Source organism: Suncus etruscus, chromosome 4 (genome assembly GCF_024139225.1).
Source record: "Suncus etruscus isolate mSunEtr1 chromosome 4, mSunEtr1.pri.cur, whole genome shotgun sequence".
Classification (NCBI taxonomy): Eukaryota; Metazoa; Chordata; class Mammalia; order Eulipotyphla; family Soricidae; genus Suncus; species Suncus etruscus.
In genome coordinates this window covers 122007019-122019233 of record NC_064851.1, presented here as the reverse complement: position 1 = coordinate 122019233, position 12215 = coordinate 122007019, and the positions used below count along the sequence as shown (strand labels likewise).

At 41.0% G+C, this 12215-nt stretch overlaps 1 non-coding gene across 1 annotated transcript; it reads right to left on the bottom strand.

Annotated features, from left to right (window-relative positions):
- Positions 1 to 3560: 3560 nt before the first annotated feature.
- Positions 3561 to 3696, bottom strand: LOC126007937 (small nucleolar RNA SNORA51). The gene has a single exon (XR_007495405.1). It is a non-coding gene; the product is annotated as a small nucleolar RNA SNORA51 (small nucleolar RNA).
- Between the last annotated feature and the right edge of the window lie 8519 nt (positions 3697 to 12215).

Genomic DNA, 12215 nt, shown 5'->3' with positions numbered 1-12215 from the left:
TACAGCTAATAAAACTAGAAAGTGCTCAACAGAAGGACTCCAAAAATATAGAGACAGAAGCTGAGAGCAGAAATCAACGAAGTGAAAAACCCAAAAAACAGTCCAAAAGATCAACAAAAGCAGAAGTTGGTTCTTTGAAAAAATAAACAAGAATGATAGACCACTGGCAAAACTAACAAAAAAAAGAGAGGAGAGAGAGAAACTTGATAACTTGTATTAGGAATTGAAAAAGGAGAGATCACTACTGATATGACAGAGATTCAAAGGGTAATCAGAAACTACTTTGAAAAACTCTACGCCACTAAAAAATGAGAACCTGGAAGAAATGGATACATTCTTGGACTCTTATAATCTTCCACGGTTGAAGGAAGAGGATGTAGCAATATCTAAACACACCCATCACTATTGATGAAATTAAAAATGATAATCAATGTCTGCCCAAAAACAAAAGCCCAGGCCCAGATGGATTCACTAATGAATTCTTTCAAACTTTCCAAGAGGAACTACTACCAATCCTGGCAAGAGTCTTTCATGAAATTGAACAAACGGAAACACTTCCAAATAGCTTTTATGAAGCCAACACACCTTGATACCTAAACCAGACAGAGATGCTTCAAAAAGAGAAAATTACAGACCAATATCACTGATGAATGCAGATGCAAAGATCCTCAACAAAATCCTGGCAAATAGGATTCAATGCCTCAATTAAGAAGATCACCCACTACGATTTAAGTAGGTTTCATCCCAGAATGCAAGGATGGTTTAACATCCGTTAATCTATCAACATAATACACAACATCAACAACAAGAAAAATAAAAACCACATGATCATATAAATAGATGCAGAGAAAGCATTTGATAAGTTCCAACACTCATTCTTGATCAAAACTTTCAGGAAGATGGGAATGGAAGGAACCTTTCTCAATATAGTTAAGGCCATGTACCACAAGCCAGTGGCAAATATTATTCTCAATGGAGAAAAACTAAAAGCCTTCCCTCTAAATTCTGGCACAAGACAAGGCTGTCCTCTCTCACCACTCCTATTCAACATAGCACTGGAAGGTACTTGCTATAGCGATTAGGCAAGAAAAAGATATCAAGGGAATCCAGATAGGAAAGGAAGAAGGTCAAGCTCTCACTGTTTTGCAGATGACATGATACTCTACTTAGAAAACCCCTAAAGACTCCTACCAAAAAGCTTCTAGAAAACAATAGACTCATATAGCAAGGTGGCAGGCTACAAAATTAACACACAAAAATCAATGGCCTTTCAATACACCAATAATAATAAGGAAGAAATGGACATTAAGAAAACAACCCCATTCACAATAGTGCCACACAAACTCAAAATATCTTGGAAATCAACTTGAGCTAAAAATGTGAAGGACCTATACAAAGGAAACTATAAAACTCTGCTCCAAGAAATAAGAAAGGACACGAGGGAAATGGAAACACATACCCTGCTCATGGATTGGCAGGATTAACATCATCAAAATGGCAATTCTCCCCCAAAGGTATTATACAGATTTAATTGCGATCCCTCTAAGATACCCATGACATTCTTCAAAGTAGTGGATCAGGCACTTTTGAAATTCGTTTGGAACAATAAACACCCTAGAATAGCTAAAAGCAATCAATGGGAAAAAGAATATGGGAGGAATTACTTCCCCAACTTTAAACTTTACTACAAAGCAACAGGTTATCAAAACAGCAGGGTATTGGAATAAGGACAAGCCCTCAGATCAGTGAATATGGCTTGAATACTCAAAAAATGTTCCCCCAGACATACAATCACCTAATTTTTGATAAAGGAGCAAGAAATCCTAAATGAAGCAAAGAAAGCCTCTTCAACAAGGTGTGTTGGCACAACTGGCTAGCCACTTACAAAAAATTGAACTTAGACGCCAGCCAACATCATGTATGAAGGTAAAATCCAAATGGATTAAAGACCTCGATATCAGATCCGAAACCATAAGATATATAGAACAACACATAGGTAAAACACTCCAGGACATTGAGACTACAGGCATATTCAAGAAGGAAACTACACTCTCCAAGCACGTGAAAGCTTAATAGATGGGAATATATTAAGCTGAGAAGCTTCTGCACCTCAAAGGAAATAGTGCCCAGGATACAAGAGCCACCCACTGGAGTGGGAGAAACTATTCACCCAATACCCATCAGATAAGGGGCTAATCTCCAAAATATACAAGGCACTGACAGAAATTTACAAGAAAAAACATCTAATCCCATCAAAAAATGGGGAGAAAAAATGGAGAGACACTTTGACAAAGAAGAAATACAAATGGCCAAAAGACACATGAAAAAATGCTCCACATCACTAATCATCAGGGAGATACAAATCAAAACAACTATGAGGTACCTCCTCACATCACAGAGAATGGCACACATCACAAAGAATGAGAATAAACAATGTTGGCAGGGATGTGGAGAGAAAGGAACTCTTAACCACTGCTGGTGGGAATGCCGTCTAGTTCAACTTTATGGAAAGCGATATGGAGATTCCTCCAAAACTGGAAATCGAGCTCCCATACGATCTACTCTTAGGAATATACCCAAGGAACACAAAAATACAATACAAAAACTCCTTCGCTTACATCTATATTCATTGTAACACTATGTACCATTGCAAGGACTCTGGAAACAAGCCAAGATGTCCCTTCAACAGACGAATGGCTATAGAAACTGTGGTACATATACAGAATGGAATATTATGCAGCTGTCAGGAGAGATGAAGTCATGAAATTTTCCTATATATGGATGTACACGGAATCTATTATGCTGAGTGAAATAAGTTAGAGAGAGTGAGAGAAAAACGCAGAATGGTCTCACTCATCTATGGGTTTTAAGAAAAATGAAAGGCATTCTGTCAATAATAACTTTCAGACACAAAAGAGAAAAGAGCTGGAAGTTACAGCTCACTTCAGGAAGCTCACCACAAAGAGTGATGAGTTTAGTTAGAGAAATAACTACATTTTGAACTGTCCTAATAATGAGAATGTATGAGGGAAATGGAAAGTCTGTCTAGAGTACAGGTGGAGGTCGGGTGGGGAGGAGGGAGATTTGGGACATTGGTGATGGGAATGTTGCACTAGTGATGGGTGTTGTTCTTTACATGACTGAAACCCAAACACAATTATGTATGTAATCAAGGTGTTTAAATAAAAATATATATAAAAATGTATAGTAAGAGTCTCTTGTCTATGGATACATTCGATTGTTATTTTCATATGTTTAATGTAATATTTAAAGAACTGTTGAAATGTATATGTATATTCACTTTAAAAATTATTTGTTTCTTTTGCATTATTCTCACTTTTTTTTTTTTTTTTTTGGTTTTTCGGGCCACACCCGTTTGATGTTCAGAGTTTACTCCCTGGCTAAAGCGCTCAGAAATTGCCCCCTTGCTTGGGGGGACCATATGGGATGCCGGGGGATCGAACTGCAGTCCCTTACTTGGCTAGCGCTTGCAAGGGTAGAGACCTTAACCTGTAGCGCCACCTCGCCGGCCCCTCTTCTCACCCTTTTTTGTTTCTTTGTTTTGTCCCCCCAATTCACAATACAGACCAGGCAAAGGGCCTGAGTTGAGGTGTATATGGGGTGCATTTACTGTACCTCCTCTCCTCGTATACAGTCAGTGTAAAGAATACAGCCTGTGGTAAGAATTGGGAGGGCCTAATCTTTTCTTTTCTTTTTTTTTTTTGATTTTTTAATATATATAGAATATGTATTTTATATATATATATTCCTTCATCAGTGCAACATTCCCATTTTTGTTTCTTCTTTTTCTTTCTTGTTTTTGGGTCATACCTGGCAGTGCTCTGGTGTTACCTACTGCCCCTTCCAGGAGGTCAAAAATATGGAAAACAAGCCAGCTTCAGAAGGTTTTTCAGAAGGTTTTGTCTGTTTTGAAAGTATAGTCCACAACCACAGCAAAGGAGAGGAGGAGTATAAATATAAACTATAAGGGCTCTGAAATCAAATAGAAAATAAATTTAGATAATATTAAAGGAACAAATCATGGATGAGATCCTTAGTTTCAAGGAGGCTCTCCATGCATTAGACTTCTGCTCCTGGATAAAGATTCCCAGTTTGTCTACAATTTGGACAGAAGACTGCAAGAAAGAGCCTGGAGTGGACATAGCAAATGAGCTACTATATAGAAAGTACAAAAAATAAATCTGTTTGGCATGCAGAAAATCCTTGAAAAAATAGGTAATTGATATTACCCAACAACGTGTTACTATTAAACGTATGATATTTCTCAAAAATGTGTTCTTATAATTACTGCTAAAAGGTAAGTTCTGAGATTTGTAATGAGAAACTGGGACCAAGGAGGAAACCCAGATGTCATAAAACAAGGATGGACCAGGGCTTGGAAATAAGATGAGACCTAGCTACCAAAGAGTTTTGGCTTCATTCTGGTTTAGATAATCCTGAAAGCTCTTTCAATATCCTTGTTAGGTCAAGGTTTGCATAAGTGCTTGTAGCTGACTTAGGTCAGCTGATAAGATTCAATAGAGAACAAAGGGAAGGAAGTGTGTACACCAGGCAAAAGGGGATTTTTAGGTCCCAGAGAGTAGAGATAGTTCACAAGCTAAGGTGTTTGATCTCTGTGCTTGCCACATTGTGAGGTGAAGCCCTCAAGTCCCCTCAGCACGGCAGTTACCTGGCTAATTCCTGTAACTGCAGGGCCAGACACTCCACCATTTTTAGCCAAACTTCAGGCTAAGTTCAATGGGCACAGATTCTTGGGGATAGTTTCCTGGCTTCCTGAGCACTTCTTGGGAAACCAATAATAAAGAGGACAATTTTCTTTAGCAATAAGTTCAGCAATACCATAATACTTAAATGACAAAAATATTTCAAATAGTTACTATTATTCTGGTTCCAGATGGGTATAAGAAAGGCCTGGGACTCACCTCTGTGGACAGGGGACTCATCCATGGAGGGACTGGCTACTTATGGAACAAATTCCTCTAGCGACAATCTTAAAAACTAATGGAGGACTATGAGCCAGAGCAATAGCACAGTGGGTAGGGTGCTTGCTTTGGTCCATGGCCCAACCTAAATCCCTACCCCTGGCATCCCAGATGGTCCTGGAGCCTACCAGGAGTGATTCCTGAACATCAGGGTAGGAGTAAAACCCTGAGCACAGCTGGATGTGCTCTCTTTAACAATAATAACAAACAAATGGAGGCCTACTTGTATCCCAGGCAGGCAGGAGTCAGGGAAACTAAGTTAAAATGGGTAGAAACGGAGGCATAATTTAACCATAGACCTATCTCTGCATTGTGGTGGCCCAGGATCTGGCAGAAACTCCAAACAGCTCAAAATGAATTCCACCTCAGGCACCGCTGCCTTTCAGACCTGCCTCAAAATCAATATGCTTTTGCTTAGAGGGCCCTGTAGGGCTTCAATGAATTGGAAAATTACTCTGAAAGGGACAACTGCGGCAAAAGCTGGCTCCCTGTGTGTGACACCAGGCGGGGAAAATCCGCGAAAGTACACCCGGCCCAGTGGGGCTCAGCTGTGAAAGACTGTGAGTGTGACCTGTCTATGTCTGTCTACTGTCCTCTTGCGTGAAACTCTTGCGAGTGGGGGCAAAAAGAGCCTCCAGAAACCTCGCTTGCCCAGACGCCATTTTCAGGGAGGAACTTCAGAGCATAAAAACCGGCTATCCTTTGCAAAAGCTGGCTCCCTGTGTGTGACACCAGGCGGGGAAAATCCGCGAAAGTACACCGGCCCAGTGGGGCTCAGCTGTGAAAGACTGTGAGTGTGACCTGTCTATGTCTGTCTACTGTCCTCTTGCGTGAAACTCTTGCGAGTGGGGCAAAAAGAGCCTCCAGAAACCTCGCTCGCCCAGCACGCCATTTTCAGGGAGGAACTTCAGAGCATAAAAACCGGCTATCCTTTGCAAAAGCTGGCTCCCTGTGGTGTGACACCAGGCGGGGAAAATCCGCGAAAGTACACCGGCCCAGTGGGGCTCAGCTGTGAAAGACTGTGAGTGTGACCTGTCTATGTCTGTCTACTGTCCTCTTGCGTGAAACTCTTGCGGAGTGGGGCAAAAAGAGCCTCCAGAAACCTCGCTCGCCCAGACGCCATTTTCAGGGAGGAACTTCAGAGGCATAAAAACGGCTATCCTTTGCAAAAGCTGGCTCCCTGTGTGTGACACCAGGCGGGGAAAATCCGCGAAAGTACACCGGCCCAGTGGGGCTCAGCTGTGAAAGACTGTGAGTGTGACCTGTCTATGTCTGTCTACTGTCCTCTTGCGTGAAACTCTTGCGAGTGGGGCAAAAAGAGCCTCCAGAAACCTCGCTCGCCCAGACGCCATTTTCAGGGAGGAACTTCAGAGCATAAAAACCGGCTATCCTTTGCAAAAGCTGGCTCCCTGTGTGTGACACCAGGCGGGGAAAATCCGCGAAAGTACACCGGCCCCAGTGGGGCTCAGCTGTGAAAGACTGTGAGTGTGACCTGTCTATGTCTGTCTACTGTCCTCCTTGCGTGAAACTCTTGCGAGTGGGGCAAAAGAGCCTCCAGAAACCTCGGCTCGCCCAGACGCCATTTTCAGGGAGGAACTTCAGAGCATAAAAACCGGCTATCCTTTGCAAAAGCTGGCTCCCTGTGTGTGACACCAGGCGGGGAAAATCCGCGAAAGTACACCGGCCCAGTGGGGCTCAGCTGTGAAAGACTGTGAGTGTGACCTGTCTATGTCTGTCTACTGTCCTCCCTGCGTGAAACTCTTGCGAGTGGGGCAAAAAGAGGCTCAGAGGAGCACGGCCGCACCGCTTCGCTACGCGGCCGTGCACTCTTTCTAAGGAAAGAACTACATTGCAACAAGAAGGAAAAATAACACTAAGAACGGCGCTATATCACAGAAGCAAACATTTCTCTCTGGACTGTCTTCTCTGTTACATGCTCGGGCCTAAGATTTGACCCAGTGTGAGGCTTCATCCACGGAGGACTTCCCCCTCCCTTAGAGGCAAGTCAGCCCATCCAGAAAGGGAGGAGCCAGGAGGAGTGTGCTGCCTACATCATATAGACAATGGAATACCACTACAAACACGTAGAAAAACCCACAATACAAATGTGACAATGGGGAAACAGCGCAGGCCCAGCATCAGACATAGAGAATGAAGATGACAATTCTGAGGACCAGATAATGACTGAACAACTAATCAACCTCTCAGATAAGGACTTTAGACTAGCAATATGGAAGGTGCTCAACAGACTCCAAGAAACCATGGATCGAGTTGAACAGAACACTAATAAGAACCAAGAAAATATGAAGGCAGAAATGACAAAACTCCAAACTGAAATAACATGTCAACTAACAGGCCTGAAAAACTCAGTAAACGAAGTGAATGACAAAATGGATAAGCTCTGGGACAGGGTATCAGAAGCTGAGAATAGACTTGGTGCTGTGGAAGATGAGATACATAACAATTCCATACAGCAGGAGAGATTGGACAAAAAACTTAAAGCAAATGAGCAGACAATGGAAAAATTAGTCAAAGAATGGGGAACAGACGAAAATAGAAGTCTATGATAAGATCAACAGAAACAACTTAAGAATCATTGGAGTCCCAGAGACCCAGGAAGAAAATTTCCAGGAAGAATCAATGTCAAGAACATCATTAAAGAGAAACTTCCAGAGCTAAAGAATATATGTGATCAAATCCTGCATGCCCGAAGGAGTACCAACCAAAAGAGACCCCAGAAAAACCACCCCAAGACACATCTTAGTCACAATGACAAATCCCACAGATAGAGACAGAATTCCTGAAAACAGCAAGATCAAAAGGGGAAATCATGTTCAAGCAAGCTTCCCTGAGATTTACAGCAGACCTGTCACCAGAAACGCTCAATGCCAGAAAGCAGTGGTGGGATATTGTGACAAGACTGAATGAAATGAATGCTTCACCCAGAATACTATACCCAGCAAAACTCACTTTTCCGGTTTGATGGAAGAATACATGGTTTCACAGACAAAAAACAGCTCAGAAACTTCACAGACACAAAACCAGTCTTAAGAGAAAAACTGAAAGACCTAATCTAAGACAAGACTACCCAAAAGACACACCAAATTTTGAAATAAAGATGGCGTTAAATCCCAGGACAATTCTTTCTCTCAACGTCAATGGACTAAATGCACCAGTTAAGAGACACAGAGTGGCTAAATGGATCAAAAAACTCAATCCAACCTTCTGCTGCCTACAAGAAACGCACCTGAATAGTCAGAACAAACATAGACTCAAAATAAAAGGCTGGAGAAAAGTTATCCAAGCAAACAACACCCATAAAAAAGCTGGAGTGGCCATACTAATATCAGATAATGCAAACTTTATACTCAGGAAGGTTGTTAAGGGACAAAGATGGACATTTTATATTAATCAAGGGGGGTACGTAGAGCAGGAAGAATTCACTCTCTCTAAACATATATGCACCGAATGAGGGGCCAGCAAAATATTTAATACAACTGCTGACAAATCTGAAAATAATATCAACAACAACACAATAATTGTGGGGGACCTAAACACGGCTTTGTCAACACTGGACAGGTCAACCAGACTGAAACCCAACAAGAATATACTAGACCTGAGGAGAGAAATGGAAGAAAGAGGGCCTAGTGGATATATATTAGGACACTCCATCCCCAGAAACCTGGATACACATTCTTCTCTCCAATGTACATGGGACATTCTCCAGGGATAGACTACATGCTGGCACATAAAACATTACCTCCATAAGATCAAGAGGATAGAAATTTTGCAGACTACCTTCGCTGACCACAAGGCTCTGAAATTATTTTGTGAACTCCAAAGGGACTCAGAAGAAACACTTTAACACCTGGAAGTTAAACAGCCTCATGCTCAATAAACCAGTGGGTTCCGAGATGAAATCAAGGAGGAAATAAAAAGGTTCCTGGAAACAAATGACAATAAAGACACAAACTCTCAGAACTTATGGGACACAGCAAAAGCAGTACTGAGAGGAAAATTTATAGCTTTGCAAGCACACATCAGGAAGGAAGAAGGAGCTTACCTGAGTAGCTTAATGACACAGCTAATAGAACTAGAAAATGCTCAACAAAAGGACCCAAGAACAGGAAGACAGAAGGAAATAACAAAGCTGAGAGCAGAAATCAACGAAGTGGAAACTCAAAAAACAATCCGAAAGATCAACGAAAGCAGAAGTTTGGTTCTTTGAAAAAATAAACAAGATTGATAGACCACTGGCAAACCTAACAAAGAAAGAGAGAGAGAGAGAAACTTGATAACTCGTATCAGGAATGAAAAAGGAGAGATCACTACTGATATGACAGAGATTCAAAGGGTAATCAGAAACTACTTTGAAAAACTCTATGCCACTAAAAATGAGAACCTGGAAGAAATGGATAAATTCTTGGACTCTTATAATCTTCCACGGTTGAAGGAAGAGGATGTAGCTATCTAAACACCCCCATCACCATTGATGAAATTAAAACAGTAATCAAATGTCTGCCGAACAACAAAAGGCCCAGGTCCCAGATGGATTTCACTAATGAATTCTATCAAACTTTCCAAGAGGAACTACTGCCAATCTTCGCAAGACTCTTTCATGAAATTGAACAAACAGAAACACTTCCAAATAGCTTTTTATGAAGCCAACATCACCTTGATACCTAAACCAGACAGAGACGCTATCCAAAAAAAGAAAATTACAGACCAATATCACTGATGAATGCAGATGCAAAGATCCTCAACAAAATCCTGGCAAATAGGATTCAATGCCTACGTTAAGAAGATCATCCACTACGATCAAGTAGGTTTCATCCCAGGAATGCAAGGCTGGTTTAACATCCGTAAATCTATCAACATAATACACAACATCAATAACAAGAAAAATAAAAACCACATGATCATATCAATAGATGCAGAGAAAGCATTTGATAAGGTCCAACACCCATTCTTGATCAAAACTCTCAGCAAGATGGGAATGGAGGAACCTTTCTCAATATAGTGAAGGCCATCTACCACAAGCCAGTGGCAAAATATTATCCTCAATGGAGAAAAACTGAAAGCCTTCCCTCTAAATTCTGGCACAAGACAAGGCTGTCCTCTCTCACCAACTCCTATTCAACATAGCACTGGAAGTACTTGCTATAGCGATTAGGCAAGAAAAGGATATCAAGGGAATCCAGATAGGAAAGGAAGAAGTCAAAGCTCTCACTGTTTGCAGATGACATGATACTCTACTTAGAAAACCCTAAAGACTCTATCAAAAAGCTTCTAGAAACAATAGTCTCATATAGCAAGGTGGCAGGCTACAAAATTAACACACAAAAATCAATGGCCTTTCTATACACCAACAGTAATAAAGAAGAAATGGACATTAAGAAAACAACCCCATTCACAATAGTACCACACAAACTCAAATATCTTGGAATCAACTTGACTAAATATGTGAAGGACCTATACAAAGAAAAACTATAAAACTCTGCTCCAAGAAATAAGAGAGGACACACGGAAATGGAAACACATACCCTGCTCATGGATTTGGCAGGATTAACATCATCAAAATGTCAATACTCCCCAAGGCATTATACAGATTTAATGCCATCCCTCTAAAGATACCCATGACATTCTTCAAAGAAGTGGATCAGACACTTTTGAAATTCATTTGGAACAATAAACAGACCCTCGAATAGCTAAAGGCAATCATTGGGAAAAAGAATATGGGAGGAATTACTTTTCCCCAACTTTAAACTGTACTACAAAGCAACAGTTATCAAAACAGCATGGTATTGGAATAAGGATAGGTCCTCAGATCAGTGGAATAGGCTTGAATACTCAGAAAATGTTCCCCAGAGATACAACCATCTAATTTTTGATAAAGGAGCAGGAAATCCTAAATGGAGCAGGGAAAGCCTCTTCAACAAGTGGTGTTGGCACAATTGGATAGCCACTTGCAAAAAATTAAACTTAGACCCCCAAGCTAACATCATGTACAAAGGTAAAATCCAAATGGATTAAAGACCCTCGATATCAGCCCCAAAAACCATAAGATATATAGAACAGCACATAGGCAAAACACTACAGGACATTACAGGCATCTTCCAAGGAGGAAACTGCACTCTCCAAGCAAGTGAAAGCAGAGATTAACAGATGGGAATATATTAAGCTGAGAAGCTTCTGCACCTCAAAGGAAATAGTGCCCAGGATACAAGAGCCACCCACTGAGTGGGGAGAAACTATTCACCCAATACCCATCAGATAAGGGGCTAATCTCCAAAATATACAAGGCACTGACAGAACTTTACAAGAAAAAAACATCTAACCCCATCAAAAAATGGGGAGAAGAAATGAACAGACACTTTGACAAAGAAGAAAGTACGCATGGCCAAAAGACACATGAAAAAATGTTCCACATCACTAATCATCAGGGAGATGCAAATCAAAAACAACGATGAGATACCACCTCACACCCCAGAGAATGGCAACACATCACAAAGAATGAGAATAAACAGTGTTGGCGGGGATGTGGAGAGAAAGGAACTCTTATCCACTGCTGGTGGGAATGCTGTCTAGTTCAACCTTTATGGAAAGCGATAATGGAGATTCCTCCAAAAACTGGAAATCGAGCCTCCCATTACGATCCAGCATAACCACTCCTAGGAATATACCCTAGGAACACAAAAATACAATACAAAAACCCCTTCCTTACACCTATATTCATTGCAGCTCTATTTTACCATAGCAAGACTCTGGAAACAACCAAGATGCCCTTCAACAGACGAATGGCTAAAGAAACTGTGGTACATATACACAATGGAATATTATGCAGCTGTCAGGAGAGGATGAAGTCATGAAATTTTCCTATACATGGATGTACATGGAATCTATTATGCTGAGTGAAATAAGTCAGAGAGAGAGAGAAAAACGCAGAATGGTCTCACTCATCTATGGGTTTATAAGAAAAATGAAAGACACCCTTGTAATAATAATTTTCAGACACAAAAGAGAAAGAGCTGGAAGTTCCAGCTCACCTCAGGAAGCTCACCACAAAGAGTGATGAGTTTAGTTAGAGAAATAACTACATTTTTGAAATATAGAGAATATAACTACATTTGTCCTAATATTGAGAATGTATGAGGGAAATGTAGAGCCTGTTTAGGGTACAGGCGGGGGTTGGGTGGGGAGGAGGGTGATTTG